At 41.3% G+C, this 26,944-nt stretch overlaps 1 protein-coding gene across 6 annotated transcripts in view; it reads left to right on the top strand.

The window, feature by feature from the left end:
• The window catches only part of ENOX1 (ecto-NOX disulfide-thiol exchanger 1), an 838,273-nt gene that overhangs the window by 222,497 nt on the left and 588,832 nt on the right, over nucleotides 1–26,944 (top strand). For 5 of the 6 annotated variants that reach the window (XM_029602937.1, XM_029602934.1, XM_029602933.1 and 2 more), the window contains exon 2: nucleotides 17,431–17,564. The gene's annotated coding sequence lies outside the window, so the exon portion shown is untranslated. Of the gene's footprint in view, nucleotides 1–17,430; nucleotides 17,573–26,944 lie in introns of all 6 variants that reach the window. The other variant, XM_029602936.1, reaches the window with a different exon arrangement.

The following is a 26,944-nucleotide window of genomic DNA, read 5'->3' on the forward strand; positions in this document are numbered from 1 at the left end:
ATTGGAAGGGTTTTAGCCCAGAGGAGAACTCATGGGAGCCATCAGCGAACATCTTGGATAAGACCTTACTCCAGCACTTTCATCAAACACACCCTGGTAAGCCCAGTCCTTCCAGGAGGGGCATAAGAGGGGGGGTGCTGTTGCGATTCATGGCCGTGGTAACCCCCGGCCTGGTCCCCTACCATCTCGGTGCAATAAAGCAGGATCCTCTCCCGACGGAGCGGATCATGCGGGCCGCAACGCGATGACCTCTGCGCTTCCACGAGCAGCATCGGGGAGAGCGCGGCAGGCTCCGCCCCTTAAAGGGGCCGCAGCGGGAAGATCTGGCTGGCCCCGGAAGAACTAGCAGACACCTTGCAACGAGGTCTCTGAGTGGCTGCTTACCCTGTGTATCTCCCTTGGCTTGATTTTTGACTCTGCCTGGACATTGACTCTGCCTTGCTTGCCGCCTGCCTAGGCCCTGCTTGGACACTGACTCTGCCTTCCTTGCCGCCCGCCTTGACCCTGCCTGGACACAGACTCTGCATTGCCTGCTGCCTGCCTCGACCGTTGCCTGGACTTGGACTCCGCATTTGCCGCCTGCCTTGGAGCTCTGGTTGTATCCGCTCCTCGGGGGCTTCCTGACGCCTCCAGGCTATCTGCTCCTCGGATGGCCTTTGAGCAGCTGAGGTTTGCCCTCTTCTTGGACAGTTGCCCGCACCACCTACCGGAGAGGAGTTCATTGGGACTGTTCCTCTGTGAGTACTACTCCTTCTCTCCGGACCAAGGATCCACATCAGTACATATGCAGTGAATAAACCCAATGATGAAGAATTGGGCAGCAGAGGTACTGAAGTGAAGGCTGCATTTAAATTTTTGGTCATTGTTAAGTCCTAGCAAGACATCTAGTGTACATGCTTGAACAAGAATGAGCACTAAACCTAGAGGTTTATTGAAGCACCTTTCACTGCTGCTCAGCACCAACTTCTGTGATGGACCTGTGGCCATCTCAAAATTAAGTATAGAGAGCAACTAAGGTAACATCTGTTGTATAAAAAATATGATGGCTGAAATGTTTATTTGGTAAAGAAAGAACCTAAGAGTTAAATATTTTAAAGGGTTTGTCTCTTAGTGTATTTATAGAAAAAGTGCTTAGTCATATGGCCCCAAGAGGTATATAATTATCTAAAAACAATGATTACCTTGACTAATATGGAAAACCCTAGAGGATAAATTTTAAAGATAAAAAATGGGAATTTGAGAACAAGGAGTAAGTGTTTTACAGTTAAGGTGATCAGGATGTGGGTCTTTTTAGCTAGAGAAGTTATATACACAGCATACTGAAGAGGTTTTCTTCAACTTTATTTTTCCAAATGATAGATGAAAGTCACTCTTGGGTGGCATCCAGGGCCTCGGCGTGCATAGGGTAAGTGCGATCAGTTGCGCGACCTGCCTGTGACCGGCCAAATGTGACAACATGATTAAGAAAATAAAATGTTTTAATTTATTCTCCCATGTTGTTCAGTCCAACATTTTGATCACATTAGAGTATAGTCATCAGGATTGAAACATCAGCTTTTACAATATAGGAGAATAAACAAATAAGAAATGTTTTCTCTACCTTGAGGTGCCTGCCTTATTTTTATAGCATGGATATTTCTCTAATGGAAATAGTGCCTGCACAATAAAGTATCCTTCTACGAGCTACATTTCCTGAACTAAATGAAGATTTCAAGGATAGGAGACAGTTATTTTCCCCGCTAAGTGCTTTTATCCTACCCCGGTGAACTGGAGCATTACTACTGAAAAGTGTGGTTGTTCCACTACTTCAAAGAGAGATGAAAGGTGAGACAGCTCTGGGAGGGAAAGTTATGTTGACCATTTGGAACAACCTAATTTTGTCTGGTTCCAGATAATATAACTCATGGCAGGATGTCTTATTGTTTTATGTATGAATTTTATGGGAAAAATAAGAGGTGGTGAGTCTGAAATAGCATCAGGTTCTACACCAGCTAGAACTGTCCATGACCCAAATCCTTTTATTTTCTTTATAAAATTGGCTGTGGAATAAGGCATCTTCCACCAAGTATATTTTCTTACACTAGATACAATAAAGGTTTCAGGAAATGTCAGTTCTTCCTGCAAAGTTTAACTTTTTTTTTTTATATGTATACCCATAAACTACTCTGCCCCATTGAGCTGGAGCATGATCAATGACCAGCACTCTAATTCTCATCTGGTTCAGAAGGGATTATGGGTAAGAAACCTTTGGCAAGGAAAAATGTCATTTTGGTCTGAAATATGCATTGGGTATACATAGCTTAAAAAATGAAAGAGGTCATTCTGGTTACCTTTATTCTTAAATTCCTAAAGCTAAGATGGCTAGTTGTGCAACCTTTGAAGTGATGGCGGGCTTCCTGGTCACTTTTACGGCAGAGTGCTGGGGAAAAGTCTGTGTTAAATAGGCTAATTAATGGCTGGAATATCTAAAGACGCCTTTCTGCTTTACAGACAAGCCACCTTGAATTTTCAGATAAGTAAATTGCATTCTGCTTGTCATTGCAAAGCTGAAAATAGCACGGCTTGAATCGCCCCGCTGGTGAGAGGTGGTGGAGGTCATCGCTACCATTTGATACATTACCGCTGGCAAACTCCCTGTTTCATTCACTGCTTTAAGTAGTCCCCCCCCCCCCCCAATATTCTTTAAAGTGTTATTTTATTTCCAGTTTTGTGTTTGTAATCGAAAAGAGCTGGAAGTGAGCTTTGAAATGCTGATTGGTCTGACTTAGAGCTCCACCCAGCCATTCCCCCCACTGGATGCTTTTCTTATATCAACATTTATTAATTAAATTGGTCCCAGCTGAATTCCAGGAGATTAGAAAGGGACATAAGATCATCACTAAGTCAACATCACTTCTTCATCTCTTTGCTTCCTAATGACTGCACGCCATTGAAACCTCTTCTTTGTCTGTCTGTCTTGGCTAGTTTGTAAGCTCTACAGTGGAGTTTTTTGCCTCCTATATCTGTCTTTACAATGCTGTGTACATATTTTACCACCATATAACAATTAATAATAATAATAATAATAATAATAATAATAATAATAGTAGTAGTAGCAAGGCTTTGTTACCCCCTGCCTGTATGCCCTGTGAAAACGGTGTCTGCTGAATAACGCATCCTAAAACAAACTCTACTTTCAGGAAATGATGAAAGTCCTTTCGCCTACAAAGATTTTACTTTTTTTAAGAACCCATATCCTCACTTGAATTAGCACATTATTGCTGGAAAGCACAGTCTTTCCACAAATTAGTTCTATATCCTGAGGGGTGAATTTGACTGGTTAGTTACATACATTTTATAGCACAGCAGTATACCAGAAAAGGCATGAAGGGAAGAATCTATTGTGATTCACTGCAAAAAAATATGAGTATTTATTTAGTTGTCGGTTTGGAGGTCACAAACTTCTTGGCAATGAAGGAATTAAAAATAAATTTTGAAACTGCCTATGGAATTGTTTTTAGAAGGTTTTACTTTGTAAAATCAAGTTTTAGCTTGGGCAAATATGGTCTGTTGAAAATTTGACTGCTAACTGGCTAAATTCACAGAGTGCAGAAATTTACCTGGGAAAAAAAGGGACCAGCCAGGGGTGTCCCTAGAGCAGGTTGTTCAAATTTAGCCAGTTAGCACAATATTCAGTGCTAACCTGCTTGCAGTATCAGGCTTACATTTTTCTGGCTGCTGCTGAGCTATTCTTTCCCTTCAAGCACTGTTATTAAAAAAAAAACAAAAAAAACCCCAATGACCCCATATTTCTCCTCTCAACACCTCATTCACACTCAAGTATCATTAAAAATAAATAAATAAATAAAAGCAGCATCCTCCCACAGTGCCATAGGTAGCCTATGACCAATATGGCCATGGCCATAGGCACCAGACTCGAAGGGCACCACCGCGTTGGCACCACTACCGCCAGCCACAGTGGAGAGACTACTGCACTGTGGTTAGTGCCGCGCCTGCCGCAACATCCCTACCTTCCAAAAGTAATGGCACTTCCCATGTGGCGTGCTGAGACACTTGCAGCCACGCAGGCAGAGTGCCAAGCACGGGCCGTACGGAGGCAGGGCAGGCAGCGCAGTGAGGAAAGTGGATGCTGCTGTGGTTGTGGCTGGCTGCTGACTCTAAAAGGAACCCCCAGGGCCCAGCCGATACGGCAGTGAGCGCCAAAACAGAGCAAGTTAAAGGGGAGGTTCTACCACAGCAATGGGTTTGGAGATGATCGGCTCAGAGAGCATTGCAGTGCAGGCCACCCGGTAGGAAAAGGCTTCGGGAGGGAGAGTAACCTGATCCCGGGATGTTGATGGTACCAGGAAGGGGGGAGAGGGCAGAGAAACAGAAAATGTTGGGGGGACAGGGAGGGGGAGGGATGTTAGTGATGTCCTATGCTCCTGGGGGAGAGAGGTGAAAGTTCCTGGTAGTATGAAGAAGAGTGGAGGCAGGAAGAGATGGGGGGGGGGGGGGGGGAGGGGGGGATACTGCTGGAGATGCTTGGAAGGGAATGGGGACACAGAGAGAGGGATACTGGTACTGCTTGGGGAGGCAGGAACAGAGAAAGGGACATTGGTGGGTTGGGGGGGAAAGGATGGTGATGTAAGAACGTGTGTGTATATACGTGTAGGGGAGAGAAATAATAAGTGTGTATAGGGATAGAGAGAGCAAGCATATGTCTGTGAGGAGAGAGAGAGAGCATTGTGTGTGTGTGTGTGTGTGTATGAGTGAGAGAGCAAGCACATGTATGTGTGAGAGAGGAGAAAATTTGTGCATGCCCCAACATTCACATACCACACACACACACACACACACACACACACACACACACACACTCTCTAATCCACAACAATCTCAGGGTTAGGGTGGCTACACACACACACACTCTAATCCACAACAATCTCAGGGTTAGGGTGGCTGGAAATCACAAGTTCCCAGGTATGGAGAGCAAAACAGTTTTTAAAATCCTTATTAGTTTTACTTATTGGGTATTTGATGTGTATTGAAATATTTTTTTGGTGTTTGGGAAATTTTAAAAAATGATTTAAATAAATACGTTTTTAATTATTGGATATTCTGTTGGTCAACTGTTTTGAAATATGCACTTTTTTAAAGTATTAAATGCATTATTATTTGTGTAACAGACTTCTCATCAGCTGCATTTCAAGTCAACACATGAAAAATCTTGTGCATTAACAGGAAATTTATTATTAATGATTAATTCCTGATTTTATTGTTTTCTGAGGAATGGTGCTTATTCTGTATTTCCATTATTGCATTACATACAGAGACTGGCTTCTTGTGGTTTCCAGTTCAGTTGTTGTCTGCACATTTCTATTTATATGTTATGTTCTCTTTATTCTCTACTTGGTGAGGGTCTACCTGCGCTATGCATTTATGTCTGAAGTGAGGTTTTCTGCTAGTGTAGTTTCTGTGGGGGGATCTATAGCAGCCTGGCTTTTTCTGCTTTCCTAATAGGAGGTGTATTAATGTTTTAGGGCCTGGTGTAATATTTGCAATGTTGCCTTTTCATGAGTAAGGTTGTTACTGCTTAAGTGCTGGCAGTTAGCGCTTTTTATTACTTTATTTGTATTTATTCCTCATTTTCTCAGTTTTATTTTTTTATTAAGTTACATTTATTTATATTTTATGTAGCAAGAATTAAGGGTCAGTCCTTACCAACCTGAAGGTCACACTTTTGAGCCAAGAGCACACTTGTGTTTACTTATAGATTATAATAGTAAAAGTATTATGCTGTTAGTAAAAAAAAAAAAAATTTAAGTGTCTTCCAGCTCATGGTGTTGTGTTGTGCACAGGGTGAGGGCGCACTTTTTCAATTGTCCATAGGCGCCAAATTGCCTAGCTACGGCTCTGCCCTCCCATTCCTCTCTCCCAATCTCCTCTATACCTGCATATATATTAAAAAAAAAAAAAAAGTCACTGAGTTTCCTACTACCTACATGTATGGTTTAAATAGCTCTCTGATTTCTCCCTCCTATTCCCCCTTGCACTGTATGCATAATTATTATTATTATTTTTTTTAAAGATTCCCAATCCCAACCTCCTTCTCTGTCCTATCCCAGCTACACAAAGAGTTGTGCAAAATCTAGCCAGTCAAATTTCGACTGGCCTCTGTTTAAGAACATTTTCAGCTGAAAACTTAAAGGTGAATTTTACAAGTCTGGTGTGCACCAGAACCGGGAGAAACATGCACAGGTTGGGCCAACGCACACCCAGAGGATTTTAAAAGCCTCCTAGATACGCACGTACTTGCCACTGTGCACACGAATGAAACGTTCAAAAGCGGGGTTTGAGCGGGGCACGGGTGTTCCTGGGTTTTAACTTGTGCACTGCCGCATAACTTTATTTCTTCTGTGGATGATGTGTAAGTTATTAAATAAAGATACATAGAGAGATTGGTGGGGTTTTACGGTTTGGAGCCAACAGAAGAGAAGGGAGGCTATAAAACTAGGGGGGTCTGGAAGTCCTATTCTTTACCTGGGCAAACTGGTAATGACATTGGCGAGCATGTCTTTTAAAATCCCACCACTAATGCAGCAGAAGCGGCATTTGCACGCATAGATGCGTGTCCATTTAAAATTGCACGCACATGTGCATGGTCAGGCTGTTTTATAATGTGGGTATGTTATAAAATGGCCGCGTCCTTGGGTGTTGGCCGACAAACGAACACACATGTGCGCCTGCACGCCTGTTAAAAAGTTACCATCTTAGGGCTGGATTTTCTATCTTCGCGCACCTCTCTGAATACCGCGGTAACGGAGGGCAGGGGGCGAAGTCGGGGGCGGGTCTGCGAAGTCGGCAGCGATCGCACCACTGCGGTGTTATTGCTACTGGCTTTCGCACCCATTAGCACCACCGTGAAAGGTGGCGCTATTAGGTGTGCTACTGGCGGCGATAAGGGGTCTTACCTTTTCGCCGCCAGCAAAGTTTCCACAGCGTCTGCCCCGACGCCGCCCCAACTCCTCTTCTGGTGCCAACGCCTCCCCGACTCCGCCCTGGGACTTTTCGTGTGCGATAGGGATAGAAAATGACCCCTTTAGCCAGTAAAATTCAGCTGAAAATTCAGCTAAAGGCAACTGATTAAAATTAACAGGTTATATTCACTGCTTAGTAGCTGCTTGAAAAGAGATCCCTATGCGATTCTGAGATCAAATCTAAATTCTTGTATTATTGTTAAATTCAGTGTATTATGTACTTAGTTTACAGCTGCCTCCATGCCTCTAAAAACACAGTAAAATACATTATTTTAATACTATATTATTTTAATAGTGTTTTTGCACTGTATTCCTTTGTATCAATAAATTTGTTGGTACAGTTGCTAGCATGTCTGTAGTTTGTATGGCCAGTCTGAGGGTAGGTAGTTTTATTAGACTGATTCAGGCATAGGGACATAGAGGGGGAGAGTGCAAGTGTGGCTAGAACTTAGAATAATGGTGGTAGATCTATGAATATAAAAGTGTTGTATCAGAAGAGGGTCAGTTAGAAACCAGAATAGGGAAGAAGGTGGCTCCAAGGACCAGCAAGGGAGGACAAATATTGGGAGGGTCAAAAGAGAAGAATGGAAGAGAGGCTTATAGGGATGGGGGAACAAGGAAGTTCTATTTCTAGATATTTTCCCATACCAGGTCTCTGAAATTCTTTTTATTTTTTCTAAAAGATTTTTTTTTCTAGATCATTACATATTAAAATAAATGCTGAGGAGGAACCAGGGGAGGTTCTACAATGAGGCATGGTGAGGTGGCCGCTTCAGGCGGCAGAATTTTGAGGCTGCAAAAAATGCCTCTCTCAGAATGCCGCTGTGGTGTCCGTCTCACACTGTCTGCCCCTGCCCCAGCTGCCTCAGCTCAGGCCAGTGGTGGCCAAAGAATGGAGAGAGGCTGGGGGCCGTGACAGCTGAAGAAAGAGAAGAGGCCCCACGTGAGGGAGAGGCAGCTTCTTGTATGTGTGTGTGCCCTTGTGTGAGAGGCAGCTTGTGTGTCTGTGAATTTGAGAGGCAGCCTGTATGTATGTGCCCATGTGTGAGGCAGCTTGCTTGGGTGAGAAGCAGCTTGTGCAGCTTGTGTGTGTGAGCACGTGTGTGCGGCAGCTTTTGTGAATGTATGTGAGTGGCAGGATGTGTGTGTGGGTGTATATGTGTATGTGAGAGATTCTTCAGCCCCCCCACCAGGCTCGTGGAGCATATGTGAGGGTGCTTGGGGGTGTGTGAGAGAGAGCATGTGTGAGGGTGCTTGAGGGGGTGTGAGAGAGCATGTGTGAGGGTGCTTTTGTGTGGGTGCCAGAGAGAGGGAGTCTGTGAAGGGGTACCATCTCATCCCTCACCTCAGGCAGCAGATTGCCTTGAGCCTCCCCTGGGAGGAACTGTTTGAGATAGTATGGCAGGATGAAGTACAACTGATTCAGAGGACAAGTCTGTGGGTTGCAGTCAAGGGGTGAATTGGATATAGGAGGGAGGAGTAAGGGCAGCAGTGTAGCAAAAGGTTGTGTAGCAGAAACTGGCAGTAAAAGGGGGGGGTGTGACTATTTGTGTGGAGTAAGATGGGGAACATAAGAAAGGGAGAAGAGGGAGCAAAACAGAGGACGTGATAGGTGAATGCCTCCTCTTGGGAGGAGTTATTGAAAGGACGTGAAGGTAGAAAGATGGGGTAGAAAAGGACATGGAGGTGAAATATAACAGAAGATATAAAGGAGCAGGGAATTCAGTTTTGGAAGAATGAGAAAAAAATCCCAACAGAAAATATCTTCTGATTTCTTCCCTTTTTATGAGCTCCAAATTTTGGCAAACTTTAGTTTTGGATCTTGGTGGTATCTGATTTATGTTCACCCTATACAGCTCTACTTGCACAATGCACTGAATTTCCAAAAGGATTTAGATGCATAAAAATGGGTAAATGAGCTTTTGAAAATTGCCCAGGGTGGGGAGAGGGGGAGAAGGGGTTGTGCACATGTGGTTATGCACATAACTCACTTATGGGCTACGAACCAGAAGACCAGGGTTCGAGTCCCACTGTCGCTCCTTGTGACCTTGGGCAAGTCATTATACCCTCCATTTCCTCAGGTACAAACTTAGGGGGTCATTTATCAAAATGCGATAAGGCGTTTTTGCATGCGTTAAGGGCTTATCGCATGCGAAAAGCCCCGTTAATGCTAGGGCCGGGGGGGGGGGGGGGATTAGGTAGGGGAAGGGAGGGGAAGGTGCAGGTGGGTGGAAGGAAAGTTCCCTCCGAGGCCGCTCTGATTTCGGAGCGGCCTCGGAGGGAACGGGCAGCACGCGCAGGGCTCGGCATGCGCAAGGTGCACAAATGTGCACCCCCTTGCGCATGCCTGGTGCCTGGTGCACAAATGTGTACCCCCTTGCGCATGCCTGGTGCACGAACAAAGGTACGTTGGCACGCAGTTTCTTAAAATGTACCCCTATGCGTCTAAATTTACACCTGCTCTATAGCCACCTGCTCTGTAGGAATCAGTGGAGAACACCCCAAAACCAAAAACACATACCAAATAGCTTATTACAGAAAGGAATAAAGAAAAAAGCAAATTGGCCTAGCAAACTAGTTATACATCTTCATAGGGCAGCCAGGCAAGGGGCACCAGGTGCTGGTTCCTCATTTGTCATATGTAAGGGCTCCATTACGGCAGTGTATTCCAACCCTCTGCTGGAGGCACACCAAGACAGATTTTCGGGATTGCCACAAATGAATATGATTGTGATAGATATGCATATACTGGTTCTCCAATGTATACACATTTGTCTCATACATATTTATTAAGGATATCTTGAAATCCTGACTGACTAGATGTGCCTCCAAGAGGAGAATTGGGAAACACTGCATTACTGCTTCACGTACTCGTCATTCCCATCACCCATATCATAAAATGGTGGTCAGCCTTCAAGTACTGAAGAGTAGCTTGCATTGGTATAAAGCTAAAAGAAATCTGAGACCAGTGGAGAAACAATTTTTGCATTTACTGACAAAGAAAACATTTTGTCACTCGCGATTGTTCAATAGATCATTTTCAGCTACAATACCAAGTTTGTAGAAAGAGTTACCAGCATTCTTGAGCGCTGAGGGTGATCTGTTGAAGTTTCATAAATCTTTGAAAACCTAGTTTGTCAGCTGGTAGTAGGATAGTGGTATAATTTAGCGCTTATTTGCAATCTGGTTAACTATATGTGGGTAAAGAGGTCTGATCATGGCTATTGTTTTGGTGAAACTGTTTTATGTGATTTTATTGTACAGCACTTTGGGCGATTTTTTATCTGTAAAGCTATTAAGAAATGATGTTAAATAAATAAGCAAATAAATATTCCACTTCTGCCAGCATCTTGTCACCATCCATGACACGTATTGAGATATTTCACTCTAGGATAGGATTGCATATACATTTTCTGTTGTCACTTCTTTGAACTGGAATGCATAGTAGTATCCATGTAGGTAACTATATCATGTACACATAAACAAATACATCTGGAGTGCAAAGAGTGACTTGTCACTTACTCTTCTTACCCTTTCTCTGTAAATTGCTCCTTATGGTCACAAAAAAAAGCATAGGATTCCTGTTTACTGGGATGATTTATTTATTTAGATGTTTTATGTACCGTCATTCCAGAATAAGATCAGAACGGTTATAAAATCAGCATTCATATTCTTGGATGAAAATCACATTCTCTGCCAGCATTCATAATTAATTTGGGTCTGCATCATAGCAGTTTATTCATATTCGTACATACTCTTGGTCAATATGACAGCAGATTTATAGACTTCATATTCGTATATTTTAAAAGTCAGTATTACCCCAAATGTAGATTCTAATTCTACTACCTACACACTTTACATCATTCATTACTTACTGCTCACTTCACTGCCATTGTCTTTTGTACTGATATTGAAGTTATCGCTATATTGGTATTTTATATTAAATCGTAAGCTTTTCTAAAGAGCCATGTTTTCAGTTCAGGTTTGAAATTCTTTCTATCTGTAAACTAGCGTAGTGACTCTGGGGGGGGGGTTCCATAACTGGGGGCCTGCTATGGAAAACATTTGGTCCCTTATTTGCATTAGGTGTGTGTTCTGTGTAGAAGGCACCGTTAGAAGTCCTTTGTTTTGTGATCTTAGCGTTCTCTGTGGTGAGTAATGTTGAAGTGTCACTCCTAATAAGCACTTTTAAATTGCAACTGTCAAACTTATGACGGATTCTTCTATCGCAATATTTCAAAATACCATCATGTAACTCCGAAGATAGCTCTAGCCTAGTATATTTTTATATTGACAGTGAGACCTCATATATTATGGCGGGCTATTAATCCGTTTGCCCTTGAACGCCAATGTCAATATTATGCGGTGATATAATTTCAGCTTCACCGTATCAAAATGTTATAATCATCGGTCTCTCTGACAATTGTTAGTAGTAAGTCCTTGTGTCAATGTACACCATATTATAAAGGGCAGTGGAAAAGGTGAACACTTATCGTGGCACAGTGTGCAGATGTGCAGCAGGGTTAAAGCTCTGGCGTTGGCCCGACACGGCTCGTGTTTCTGGGAACCTTCTTCAGGGGCCGCAGTATGCCAGTACTGTAATATAATAAAACTAGGTTAAGACTTGAAACGAGAAATTTTTAACATAAACTGCAAGCTGCTCGGTACCTACTTTTTCCCAAGACTGCCGGTATGTTCTGCTGTGGGGCTGCAGCGATATCTGCCACGATAAGTGTTCACCTTTTCCACTGCCCTTTATAATATGGTGTACATTGACACAAGGACTTACTACTAACAATTGTCAGAGAGACCGATGATTATAACTCCTAATAAGCAAGCATCGGTTAGTATTGTCGACGATATTGAAGATTAGGGTTAATACATTATAATGAATTCTGGCTTGTACAGGAAACCAGTGCAGTGCCATCAGCGAGGGGGTGATGTGATCATATTGCCTTGTCCCTAGTAATAGTCTAGCAGAGTAATTGTAGTGGTTTTAGCAAGCTTGAAGGTAGGCCTAGTAATAGGGAGTTGCAGTAGTCTAGGTTTGAAAATATTAGTGTTTGTAAGACATTGTGGAAGTCCTATATTGTTATTAGAGATTTCAGCCGGTGCAGTATTTTCATCTTTGTGTATCCTGTTTTTATTAATTTGCTTATATGCTTTTTCATAATGATGTTCTCATCGATCTGTATTCCTAGGTCCCATACTTGATCTGAGGGAGCAACATTAATAATTCCTAGGTCTAGAGTTGGCGGTTTGATTATCATTGTCTCTCCTTAACCACACAAGTTCAGGTTTTTTTGAGTTTAGAGTTAGGTTCATTTGTTGTATCATGTATGTTGACAGAGATGATGCAGTTTTTTCAAAAGTTTTGTCGAAAGGGATATAGAATTGAATGTCGTCTGCGTAAAGAATTTGATTCCTAGGTTTGCCAGTAATGGGCATAATAGTAACAAATAAATGCTGAATAGAATGGCCGAGAGAGCAGATTCTTGGGGGACACCAGTATCAATTGGGAAGGTGTTGGATAATTGTTTGTCCAGTTTGACTTGAAATGACCTGTCTTTTAGGAAGGAGGAGAACCATTTGTTAACATTTCCTTCTATTCCAGTTTCTCTCAGTTAGTGGCATGGCAGGATGTGGTCAACTATGTTGAATGCTGCTGTAAGTTCAATTACTTCCAGGGTATATGACTCATTGTTGTCAAACCCCTGTAGTGTACAGGGTTGGCTAAGGAAATGAGTAGAGTTTCAGTTGAGCAATTTTTTTTCTGAATTTGTTCGGGTACAGTACATTATTGTCTTCTAGGTGATTCTCTAATTGTGATAACTCTGCTTTTTCTAGGACTTTAGCGATGAGAGGCAGATTGGATATTGGTTGGTAATTGTCCCAATCGTCTATTCTGTCAGTTTTATTTTTTAGTGTTGATTTGATTACAGTTCAGGAACAATCCTTCTGCTAACGAGTGGTTAATTATGGTTGTGAATATCTGAGTTATTACACTGTTTACTGTTTTCAGGGCACTTGCAGGGATAGGGTCCAATAGGTGGGTAGCAGGCTTCATTTTAGTGATTTGGCTTATTTCAAATTTTGATATTGGGTCAAATGAGTTCCATTTCACTTGACTGGATTTTTCTACAGGCTCAGTTGTTGTTGAGCTGGGGGAAAATTGTGTTTTTAGATTGTTAATTTTGTTTAGCAGTGATTTGACATATTCATTGCATGAGTTCTTTGAAAATTCATAGTTATTAGAGACGGAAGAGGATGGGTCCTTGATTAAGTTTTTAACTGTTTTGAAGAGTAATTTGGAATTACATATTACTCAATGAATTTGTTTTGCATAGTATTCTTTTTTTGCTTTATTGATTTGTTCATGGTATTTTGTTAATAGGGATTTGTATTTTTCTAGTGAAACTGCAGATTGGTATTTCCACCATTGTTTTTCAGATTTTCTATTATGTCCTAGCTTTTCATTGTACCAAGGTTTATTTTGTTTAGTTGTGTTGCCTTCAATTTGGAATTTTTTTCTGTTTAGACAGCACAAGTGACATGGTCCTTTAAATACTGGTGTAGCCTCCTTCCCACTTTGATATTAGTACTGAATTGGTGTAGAGGACATTGTCCAGGGGCTAAGTACCAGTTCCCTTGTACCAGTCCTTTCTTGATGCGGGGTGGGGGGGGGCTTAACCTCCTGAGCCCAAGGAATAGGGGAATGGGGGACCCTTTCAATCTGTTCACTCTCTCACAGTTAGAACTCACTGTTCATTGACTCAGATAATAGGGATGTGCAGGAGAAAAAAATTTAATTTTCGTTTTAGGTTAATTTTTGGGAGGCATTTTTTCCCCCAAAAATTTCGGTTCATGGATTGTTTTGATTCGTTTTCATTCATGAGAAAAAAAGGAATCCAACAATGAAAAAAGCAACCCAACCCCCCCCCAAAATGGTCAAAAAAAGAAAATGAAGCCTCCTAGGGCCTCCCGCCCAGCCAAAAAAATGCCGGGGCCGGGATCCCCTCAGTCCCCACTTGGTCTGATGGGGATCACCCAGCTTTGGCCTATGCCCAGGGCACAGTAGATCACAGCAATCTCAACCTACTTAAGGCTGAGGCTTTGGCCTGACCCAGAGGTCGGATCCTGATGCCGGGGCCTAGACCTAGGCCGGGTCCTAGACCCAGGCCCGATGCCACAACCTGACTTGGAGGCCCGCCCCTGGCCAAGGCCCCAGCATTGGGATTTGGCCTCCTGGTCAGGTCGTAGCATTGGCCTGGGTGTGGACCAAGGCCCCAGTGTCAGCACATGACCTCCGGGCTGGGTTGTAGTGTTGAGCCTGGGTCTGGGCCCTGGCCTAGGCTGAGGCCCTGATGTCAGCATTTGGCCTCTGGATCAGGTCGAAGCATTGGGCCTGGGTCTGGACCGAGGCCCCAGTGTCAGCACATGACCTCCAGGCTGGGTTGCGGCATCAATATCTGCACTTGGCCTCTGTGTCAGGTCACGGTATTGGCCTGGTTCCGGGCCAAGGCCTCGGCGTTGGGACACGGTCTCCAGGTCGAGTCACAGCATCGAGCCTGGGTCCGGGCCGAAGCACCAACGTCCGCACAGGGCCTCCGGGCCTGTGCGGACGTTGGTGCTAGGTCTTGGGCCTAGGTTGGGCCTAGGTCTTGGGCCTAGGTCTTGGCCCAGAGCTCCTTATTAGTTTTGGGTCCCCCCGAGTGAAATGAATTAGCCTTATTCGTTGCATTTTGCAATTTCATTTTAAATGAATGCACATCCTTATCAGATAGTGGATGCTTTCTCTTGGAAAAACAGGCAAGACAACTGGAATGGTGTTCAGACTTAATACTTTGCTGCAACAAAAAATAAACTTGAAACATCATTCTAAAAACAAAGTCCATGAATCTTCACAAAAGTAACACAAAAGTTCACAGTGCCTGTTCTCACTTCATTGTTCTCTGAGTTAGTATCTCTATGAGTTAGGGACTTGACAAAAAAGACAAGTCTCAGTCTCTTTGATAATCCTCAAACTCTGGATCTTGAATGGCAAAGTCCCCAAACTTCCAAAAATACAACCAAACTGCTTCTCTGGCAATTGCAGAAGCCTTCTCACTTCAGCTGGTTGTTGGGCAACAACAGACCCACATTCTATTTCCCTCAGGCAGTGGGATTCCCTCTTGAATTGGAATCAAATCTCCTAAATGAAAACCAAGAAAATCTCTCTTCCAAAAGTCCACCTCTCCAACAAAAACTCATTTCCCTTTTCTTTTCCAGGCCAGGGAGGCTAACAAGGGACCACTGCCAAAACACTCCCATCAGCTTTTACTTAACTCTAGCACCCTCTGCCTTTTACACATGCTCAGTCCCAATATATAGGGCCAAGCTGACCAATCCCAGCCTTGGGAGAAGGAAACTTTTAGGGATGGTCTAGAGCTTCAGGTCCCTTAGGATTGGGCAAAAGGGTAAAACTTATTAGTAAGGGATCGTAGTATCCTTTACATTGGTAATATGCTGCTCTAGTAATAATGTTGAACACTGTATAAAAAGGTAGATATCACATTTTATCGCCTGACTGGGAGCTGCAATGGCCACAGTTCCAGATATAGCCTTCACTGTGATCTAGCTTAACTAGATGGGTGAATAACATTTGTTGGCATGCTCAAAGGCAAGGCAGAGTCCCATCCCCAGTACCTGTTTGATGTATTTTCTACCTGCAGTTCTGATGTAAACCGGTATGATGTAACTACTAATACTGGTATAAAAAAAGCTTTAAATAATAAATAAATAAATAAATAAATAAATAAATAAATATGCTGACTATGCCACCTGTGCATTCTGGACCCACCTGAATAACTTTCTGCCTATTCTAAAACACTTGCAAATAGCAGCCAAATATCCCCTTTTACAATAGTACTTTGGAAAAACTAGATATTTGGCTGCTATTCAGGCAATATTCTTACCATTGCTATATGATAATTAGCATAGAACTTCAGTTCTTTGGCACATCTTGTTTTGTGATATAAGAGTATTCATTTGGAAAATGCTCATGTGCTTTAAAATGTGATGTTTCTTAGTATCCACTATCCAGTCAGATGAATCCAGAACAAGTGGGTTATGCATCTCTACCAGCAGATGGAGGCGGAGCAAACTGACATCACAGTATATCTACCCCTGCAGTGACATCAGCCTGCCGTATTCTCTTCAAAAGCAATTGTGGACCGACTAGCAAAAAACTTGATTAAAACCAAATAACTATTTCAATACTCAGCCAACAGGCAACACTGAGCTCAGATAAGAATTCTGCAAAATTTATATTGGTCAAAATAACACAATTTACATGACAGTCTTTAAGTAATCCCCAAGTAACTATACCAACATGTATCTAGCTATAAACTAACTAGGATGCACACTGCACCTATGACTATGACCTATGAAGATGGTGCTCCAGCGTTTGCTGGAGCACCATCTTTCAATACAAACTGAATATCACCCTTGAGAAAGGACTTGCCGAATTGTCAGCAGTCCGAAACACGGAACCGTGTCGGGTTACTTGTCTTAAGTTGAGACTACAAAGACTGTCAAGAATTTATCTAAGGACTGTCAAGTAAATATTAAGTTAAGTATTTTACAATTTTAATCGCATAAAAAAAACTTAAAAAAAGGATTACCTGGGATTTTCCAACTAAATGACCTATGATTAAATATAAGGCAGAGTGTGAAAAGCGATAGCTTAATGCGATGATGCCTAGCATGATGGTCATAAGTGCAGTGTGCGTCCTAGTTAGTTTATGGCTAGATACATGTTGGTATAGTTACTTGGGGATTTCTTAAAGACTGTCATGTAAATTGTGTTATTTTGACCAATATAAATTTTGCAGAATTGTACATTTTTGTGCGCAAATTTTTTAATTTTTTTGCGCAGAATTCCCCCAGGAGTAATTCTTATCTGAGCTCAGTGTTGCCTGTTGGCTGAGTATTGAAATAGTTATTTGGTTTTAATCAAGTTTTTTGCTAGTCTGTCCACAATTGCTTTTGAAGAGAATACGGCAGGCTGATGTCACTGCAGGGGTAGATATACTGTGATGTCAGTTTGCTCCGTCTCCATCTGCTGGTAGAGATGCACAACCTACTTATTCTGGATTCATCTGACTGTCCTAAAGAAAAGGAAATTATCAGGTAAGTAGTAATTTCTCATTAATCTCATGTCCAAAAATGCAGAACTGTATCTTTCTTGTACCAAACATTTTTAAGAATGCAGATGTGTGTGGTTGCATTGAAAATGTAGTTTCTTACTACAGTATTGTTGTGTTTTTGTATCGGTAGTATACTTTTCTCAAACATTTGATTTAGATAAATTGACCTCTCCTTCCCCCTCTTCCAGCAGTTTAAATAGATTACCATTGTCATTTCTTTTCAGGATTTCAGGGAACTGGATACATCTCAACTCCGCTGGCTGGGTGCAGGAGATCCGAGGCTATTCAATATTCCAGATGCTCTGCGGTGCTTTGAACAAGAGTTCCAACATCAGACTGACTTCTCTTGTGGAGCACTGTAAGTTTGTGAGTTCATACTGGGTCTCTATTGATGATATACAAACACTTCATGTTCTAGAATGTGTATTTGTTGAAAACGAAGAGCACTTATCTGTCCAAAAGATAGCAGTGATGAATTACTTTAGGTTTCATGCTTACCTGTTTTGTGATGATAGTAAATCCTACTGAATCCATTTGACTATGTAGATCTAAAATAAAAAAAAAAAATTGAGTTGATGCATTTTCATCTTGGCTTCTGTGACCCTTTGATAAATGAAATAGTAGATGAAAAACAATGCAGCATAATGTAGGTTTGCATGGATAAATTAAAAATGTAGAACTGCTCTTTTAGCATTCTGATATTCTGTTACTAATGTGTGCCTTAGTGTACTCTGTTTAACTGCTAGCAGGGGGAAGCTAAAATATTAATGCTTGAAATAAAAGTGGGAGTCTTACTCTGAATCCCCCCGTTCTTAGTTGGTATTGGCAGGGGAAAGTCATCACTTCTGAGGTTTTGCCTGGATATTTGCCATGGAGATTTTTTTTTCTTGATGAAGGTCCCTACCCTTTAAAGGTGAATAGGACATAGGCAGACAGAGAATAAAACTACTGTTGTGATTTCCTCTGGTTTGGGTCATTTCAGCCCCTCAAATGGATCATTTCCTTCTTTTGGCACCCTTTCTAACAGTGACCCATACAAAACAACTGTTGGCACAGCTCTGATGATGATGACGACTGTTAAAGGCGAATTTTCAGAGAACTGCGTGTGCACAGATTAGCAGATATGCATGCGAATAGCACATATTCATGTAAATACTATTTTAAAAACCTCAAACATGCACGTGCAAGTCATCATGCACAAATACATTTGCCTGTATAAAAAAGGGGTTGGGCTAGGGTGTTCCAGGGTGAAGCCAACATTTACACATATAAGTTGCTATTTTATAACCTGCTAAAGGAATGCACATATGGCTGTGATCTACGCATATTTGCACCTGCTAATTATCTGGTATAAGTGAGAATTAAATTCTTTATAGCCAAATACAGACTGGGTGAGGGATCAGGGTAAACTGGTGGAAATGCAGGCTGAAGAGCCAGGAGGGTCTTAATGACCTAGAGATAGACTGGGCACACTGGTGGACTATTTAGTAAAACTGATAATTTCCTTCACGCGCGCATGTTACAGAATTAAATGATTTACATGCATGCAAGGAGACAAGTGCTAAGGAAAATATGCGAGTGAAATCTACATGTGTAAATGATTACAATTAGGCGGACAATACTCATGTATGGGAGATGTGCACCACTTATCTGGATATATTTTGACTTTGATGGGTAGGTGGTGGCTTTGCTGACACAAGAACCGCTACATATTCGACTAAGTAAGATAGTTGGATAAGTGTGCAAACGCTACTTATCTGGCTATGTTGAAAATACTTGCTGTGTATCTTGCAAGCATGTTATTGGGTAAATTTAAGTGTCTCTTATATGCGTGCACGATATAAAATAAATGAACATGAGCACACCTCTATACATGCATATATGGGCACCCGCATGCATGTTTTAAAGTTATCCTCTTAGCGTGGCACATTCTGACGTACCCTCTGGACTAAATCTGCTGACTCTTCTGTTAGCGTCCTTTATCCCAAGGCAATGCTGTATGGAGGGAGCTGTTAATTCTACAAATACATTTACTTGTGTGAAAACTGGATCAACCTCAGTCATTTGCAACCCCCCCTTCTTTTATCCTCTGTTTAGTAAAAGACCATGTTTTCCTCCCAAGCTTAGTGAGATTACCAAAGAAAGTAGGATAGAGGGTGGAATGCAACCCTTAAGTTGGACGTGTTGAGCTCTGCTTCGGCATGGGAAACTGCTATTCCTTTACAAGCATTGTTTCTTTGGGAATTAATGTAGAAAATGTGCGATGGCATGGTTCTTCAGTCCTCTGTAATGATGAAATACACATTTCATACTTTGATTTATTTACTTCGGCAAGTGACAAGCATGCATAAACATGAAAGGTTATCCTTACTTTCCAAGGCAATCCTGATTCTATCTGACAGTTGAGCCCTGGAGAGGGGACCGGTATTACAGGTCAGTTCTGTAGGATTCAAGTCGTGCGTTGCTTGTGATATAAAGTAATGAAAGATAATGTGAACTTGGAGAAGACATTTATTCTGGTTTGTCGTCGAAGTGTAATTGATTGAAGTAATAAGAATAACGTTGTTATTTTTTAATGGTCCCCTGAAGGCGGTGTCATACGGTGTTCTTGCCTTGAAAACCATAGCTTCCACCCTGGAGGTGTCTGTTTGATTAGCCTGTAAATGATTTAGCAGCACCAGTTGTAACCTTGTCTGTTATGGAGCACAGCATATGGTCTTAAGTGAAATATCAGAAGAATGCCGCTGAAAAAAATCATCCCTGATTTTATCTTTATATATCTACGTTAAGGAAGTTTTTAACAACCTGGGGAGCTACTGCGTATTCGTTACATTTTTATATTTTTTCATACAAATTAGTGGTTTTATTGGCTGCTGCTTTAGTTTCTGAAGTCAGTGGCCTACAATCTGATGCTGATCCCATTTTCACCGTGTTTGTAAAGAAAAGATACTAATTTTCTGACTCCAGTCCCCCACTCTCTCAAAGAGTTCATGTTTGGCCTAAATTAATTAAGTAAATATTTCTTGTTCCCTCCCTGCCTTCTCCCATAAACATCATGTTTCTCAATGAGAAGCTGTGTTATGCCACCTGAATATGATAAAGTAGTAGATGATGGCAGAAAAAGACCAACTGGGCTTATCCAGTCTGCCAGTTATTCTTTCCCACACTGCAATGATACTTGCCAGCTGCCGGCCTTACAGCGTGACAGTTTTTCTCATCTTTCTTATTTGTACTCTTATCATCTAAAGCAGATGAGCATACAGATTCCCCACTTAGTTCACCCTCAGCTCTACTCTTTTCTCATGTCTGACCACAAAGCTTTGTAATGATCTATAGCTGTCAATATTTAATGTGCCAATTCCTAATCATCTAGCCTCCTACATTCCCTGCGTAGCCTGTCAGTCAGACCTAACTATTGAGAACCCATGTTTCCATTAGATCTTCTTTTTAAAAAAGGAGTCAAAACCTGGCTTTTTAAACAAGCCTTTAACAACAAGGATTGATTTCTTTTATTGATAATTTTTATTGATATACTTTTAATGTTACATTTTGTATTTTAAGATATGTTTTGATTTATAGTTTTATTTGTATTTTTTAAGATGTACTTGGATCTATTGTTATTGTATTTTAGCTTATGTTGAGACAGATTTTGCATTTTAGATGAGCCGTTTTAAAAGTTACCCTTTTTTTTATATGCAAATGTAGTAACTAACATTTGATTTATGCTGTAAACCGACGTGATATGTATCAACATGAATGCCGGTATACAAAAATCACTAAATAAATAAAATAAATAATGTTTACTGTGCTTGCAGTCTGCCAGCCAGACCCTGCTGCTTACTGAATTTTATCATCCCGGCTGTTGTCCGAACATCTGACCTAGGTTCCCTGCATAACTTGTCAGACAGATCCAGCTACATAAGTGCCTGTGTTTCAGTTAAGCACTTCTGGTTATAGCGATGGCCAAACAAGCTTCCCAACCTAATTTGATGTCCCTTCTGTACATGTCTTCTTACCAAGCTTAGTAATAATCGGCTCAGCTTTGAAAATTAGTGATGCTTCTGCCTGAATATCCAGCCTTCTAGGTCTCCACTACTGCTACAGTTACTACTACTTAACACATCTATAGTGCTACTCAAATGTATGCAGTGCTGAAGAAAAAGCATATAAGAGACAATTCCTGCTCTGTAGAGCTTAACTTCTAATCAAGATAAACATACAGGGCAAAAGGAACTTTGGCAATTTCATTTATAAAGATGCTTAAAAATTAAATGAGGCTGTAAGTAGAACTATCAGGGAGTAAAATTTAAAAGCAGCTTCAAAAAGGTGGGATTTAGATGGCTTTAAATAAGATAAGAAAGGAAGCATGATGCACCAGCTCAAGGAAGTCTAGTTCCAAGCAGGTGGAAAGAATGGCAGTAAAGGAGAAGGCATAGATGATAGTGATTTGCCAGATGAGTGGCGTGCACAAGGAGGATTATAGAGAGAGATGAGAGGTAGTGAGGAGCTGCAGACAGAAGGCTTTGTAGGTGTGTAAGAGGAGCTTGAACTGTTTGTGGAAACGGATAGGGAGCCAATGTAGTGACTTCAGAGCAGGGGTTATATGATTGCAGTGACTTTGGCAAAAGATAAGTTGTGTGGCTGAATTTTAGATAGATTGTAGTGTGAGAGATGGCTCATTGGGAGAGCTGTGAGATCAGATTGCAATAGTCTAAGCAGGAGGTGACAGAGTGGCTAAGGGTTCTGGTAGTGTGCTCAGAAAGAAAGGGATGAATTTTGGTGATATTAGAGAGAAAGAAATGGAACATTTTAGCAGTGTTTTGGATGTGTTAAGAGAAGGAGAGACAGGAATCAAAGATGTCTCAAAGGTTATGGGTTGAGGCGACTTGGAAGATTACAGTGTTATTCACAGAAATAAGAGAAAAGAGGAAGAGGGGACAGGGATTTGGGGAAAAGATAAGGAGCTCTATCTTGGCTATTTAGAGTTTAAGATGGTGGTGAGATATCCAAGCAGCAATGTCAGACAAGCAGGCTGAGATCTGGGACTGGATTCCTAATAAAATTTCTAGTTTAGAGAGGTAAATCTGGGAATAATGAAAACCATAAGAGAAAATGAGAGCACAAAGAGAATTAGTATACAGAGAGAAGAGAAGAGGTCCCAGGATGGAGCCCGGAGGCACAGCAGCTGATAGTGGGATGGCAGTAGAGGAGGATCCACCAGAGGTAACTCTAAAAGTGCTATAGATGAGGTAAGAAGAGAATCAAGACAGGACAGAGTCCTGAAACCCAAGTGAGGCAGTGTATCAAGGAATAGGTGGTGTCAAAAGCAGCAAAAAGGTCAAGCACTGAGTAAAGGCCTTCTCTTACTACCCTTAAGAGAAACATGAGGGTAACCTGCATGGAGCGGCAGTTCCTACCTTGGGAAGCTTGCTGGACAGACTGGATGGACCATTTTGGTCTTTTTCTGCCATCACTACTATGTTACTTTGTATGTTATAAACATGTCATTAGATACTTTGGCAAGGACTGTTTCTGTGGAACGTAGAGGGTGAAAACCAGACTGGAATAGATTAAGAATGGCTTGAGATAAAAGAAAGTCAAGACAGTGGCGGTAAGCAGCATGTTCAAATAGTTTGGAAGATAAAGGAAGGAGGGAGATGGGATAATATTTGGCAGGACAAGTAGAGTCCAGTGAGGGGTTCTTGAGCTGCGGTGTGATCGCAACGTGTTTGAAGGCAACAGAAACAGTAGCTACACTCTTATAACCCCTTTTCTCAAGTCACTACATTGGCTCTCCATTTCCATATACAATTCAAGCTTTTCTTACACACCTACAAGAGCCTTCACTCTGCAGCTTCTGACTACCTCTCCTTTTATCTCTGCACTCCTCTTCCTGCACTCTGCTCAACAGGCAAGTCACTCCTATCTATGCCCTTTACCACTAATTCCCATCTCATACTTTCTACTTGGCTGCTCCATATGCTTGGAATACACTTCCCGAGCTGGTGCATCATGCTCCCTCTCTTGCCTTATTTAAACCCAGTGTAAAAACTCACCTTTTTGAGGCTGCTTTTAAATTTTAACCCTAGATTGTTGCATTTGCAACCTCATTTAATTTTTAATCATTGTCTTAATAAAATTCCTTTATCTTTCTCCCCTCTTCACTCTCTGCCCAGCCTATGCCTGACTATTTCAATGAAGAGAATTAGTCTTGAGTTCTCAACCAGGTTACCTCTACCTCCCTCTCCCCCATTTCATTCCTCTCCCCTTCCCCTGGCCTCTGCCAGTCTCGCCTCCTTTTCTGAAATCACATCTTCTCTCTTCCTAAAAACACTACTTGTTCCTGTGACCCAGTCCCACCCAATTCTTCAGCTCTTTCTCCACTGCAGTCATCCCTTCCATCTGCCACATACTCAATCTATCACTTTTCACTGCTACTGTTCCTGCTGCTTAAACATGGTGTGATCACATCACGCCTCAAAAAACCCTCACTGGATCCTACTTGCCCTGCCAATTGTCATCACATTTCCCTTCTCCCTTTTTCTTCCAAATTTCTTGACCTTGCTGTCTTGACTTTCTTTCATCTCAAGCTATTCTTGATCCAGTCCATTCTGGTTTTCTTCCTCTACATTCCACAGAAAAGGTCCTTGCCAAAGTCTCCAGTGACCTATTTATGGTTAAAACCAAAGGCCTTTCCTCACTTCTTATCCTGTTTAATTTATCTGCTGCTATTGACACTGTTGATCACCACCTACTCTTTGATACTCTGTCCTCACTTGGATTTCAGGACTCTGTCCTGTTTTGATTCTCTACCTCTCCCATCACACTTTTTTGTGTTTCTTCTGGTAGATCCTCCTCTACTGCTATTCCGCTGTCAATTGTTGTGCCTCAGAGTTCTGTCCTGGGCTCTCTTCTCTTCACTCTTTATACTAGATCTCTTTCTCTAAGCACTAATTGAATAGATAAGGCATGGCTATTCAACCAGGCCTTTCCCCAGCTGGTTCATTAGGAATATACAAGTTTTTTTCACACACTTTGTCCTTATGCAATACAATGGCACGCAGGTTTAGCTACATTTAACTATATTATACCTGATTAAGTCTTAATTCATCATAAATAATTCCCTTAGTACTCTGATTTCCTTTCATGGCTTTCAATACCATCCTTATATGGATGATTCCCAGACTTACTTTTGTAAACCAGAAATTTCATCAGGAATCCAGTTCCAGATCTCAGCCTGCTTGTCTGACATTGCTACCTGATGTCCTGCAGCACCTTTAGCTCATCGTGGCTAAGACAGAGCTCCTTATCTTTTGCCCCAAGCCCACCTCCCTCTTCCTTCTTTCTCTATCTCTGTGGATAACACAGTCATCCTCCCAGTCACCTCAGCTTGTAACCTTGAAGTTGTCTTTGACTCCTCTCTTTTCTCTGCACATATCTGCACGTTGCTAAAATGTGCCTTTTTTTCTGTATAACATCTTGAAAAGCTGTCCTTTCCTTTCTTGAACACATTACTGGAACTCTTATCCTCTCTCTTCACAGGTCCCTAGTGAACCATCTTGCTCTACTGTAATCTGTCCAAAATTCAGCTGTGTGACTTACCTTTCACCAAAGTCACTACACCCATATAAACCTTCTTCTCAAGTCCCACATATAGTTCAAGAAGGTCCTTTTACTCACCTACAAGACGTCCTGTTGAAGCTCCGCATTACCTCCCCTCTCTTAGCTCTCTCTACACCCCTCTTCATGCACTGTACTCATTAGGCAAATCACTCCTCCCTATGTCTTCTCCACTACTGCCAATTCTTGATTCTGTGCTTTCCACCTGGCAGCACCATGTGCTTGGCATAGATTTCCTGAGCTGATGTGTCATGCTTCCTCTCTTGCCTTATTTAAATCCCATCTAAAAACCCTTCTTTTTGAGGCTGCTTTAAATCTTAACCCATGATTGTCCTGCTACAGCCTCATTAATTTTGAACTATTTTCTTAATACATTATTTATTTATTTAGAATTTTTATATACTGACATCCGTTTGCACATCGTATCGGTTTAGTTATAATAAATAATACCCCCAAACTCTTCTGCTTTGTTTGTCTTGATTAGATTGCTCTACTGAATAGGTACTATCTTAATTGTTTTTGTATAGCACTGAATATATCGAGTAGCACTATAGAAGTTTCAAGTAATAGTATTAGTAAATTGACCCTTGACAGCTTATTAAAGTAACCTGAATGTTACAGAAAGGGTGATGGATGCATGGAATAGCCTTCCAGTATAGGTAGTATTTATTTATTTAGACATTTTATATACCGTTGTTCCATGTGCAGATTATAATGACTTACAAAGTGACATTCATAGTTATAATTCAACAAACAAATAATAATTGGTTACAGAGGTAATAGTCATAGACAGGCATTCATATCTATTCAAGTGAAATTTTCTAGTACATTTTTATATTTGGTCTAGTACATTAGGCGATGAATACAGGAATTTAAAACAAAATGATAGTTTTCACCTCTTAGTCGGTGGGTTGTTTTGATAATCTTACATTTCTTCTTTGATTGTATCTTTATGATTTGATTGTCTTTTGTTCTTGTCTTTTTGACTCTCTTTTCCAATGTTTTTTAAGTTAATTTATATGCAGTTTTGAATAGCCATGTTTTTAACTCACATTTAAATCTCTTTCTGTCTGGTAATGCTGACAAGGGTAGGGTAAAGACAAGCTCAGAATTCATAGAAGAAAAGCAAGAATAAAGCCAGAGACCAAATAGGCCAGGGGGGGCCAACTCTGGTCCTTGAGAGCCACAAACTGGCCACGTTTTCAGGATATCCGCAATTAATATGTATGAGATAGATTTGCATGCACTGCCTCTATTGTATGCAAATCTATCTTATGCATATTCATTGTGGTTATCCTGAATATCTGGTGTGTTTGTGGCTCTCAAGGACTGGAGTTGACCATCCTTGAAATAGGCTCCACAGTAGTGTAATGGATAGGGGAAATGGACAGGCAAGATATGTTTTGTGGTCTTTACCTGTCATCATATTTTGTTTCAGTTAATGATGCATGCTAAAACATAATGGCTCCTGGCTTATATGCTAACACTTTCTGGCTGTGACGTTCTCTTTACTTGAAGATATGTGATTTTTCATGTGAATAAATAGTAAAGTTTGTTAGAGATTTTATGTTGCTCTGTTTTGCTTATATTATTCTTAGTAATTGGCATTTATAGTGTTTTACAGCCTAGCATAAATTATTATTCCAGATGAACCAAATTTTTTATGTGAATTTTTATAAAAGGATGCACCAAGCCAGTAAATATCATTTGAGAATTAAAACCACAAAATGAAAGCAGCAGATGTGAAGCTACGTCTGATGAGAACATTTGATTTTCCTTACATGCATAAAAATGTGCTGACTTGGTAACATCATTTTAAACACCCTATTTAGGATATGCAAAATACTTTAAGAACAGCTACGCTCACATGAAACATGTTTGGTAAAGGTCTAATTTTTTTGCTGTGGAACCAGTGACTTTTTTTTAAGCCTTTTATTAACTGGCATGAAAGGTGTGCAGCTGACAGTAAATGATTGCTTGTCATGAGTTTTTTGTTATGGTCAGCAAACATAGGTCTAGGGGATGATGAATGTGTTTCTGAGAGAACTAAAGACTGGGCCTTTCTGCACTAGCCGATTGGAACATCTTACAGCATTGGCACCCAATAAATTTCAGAAT

The sequence above is a fragment of the Rhinatrema bivittatum genome, chromosome 5 (assembly GCF_901001135.1).
Source record: "Rhinatrema bivittatum chromosome 5, aRhiBiv1.1, whole genome shotgun sequence".
Taxonomy (NCBI): Eukaryota; Metazoa; Chordata; class Amphibia; order Gymnophiona; family Rhinatrematidae; genus Rhinatrema; species Rhinatrema bivittatum.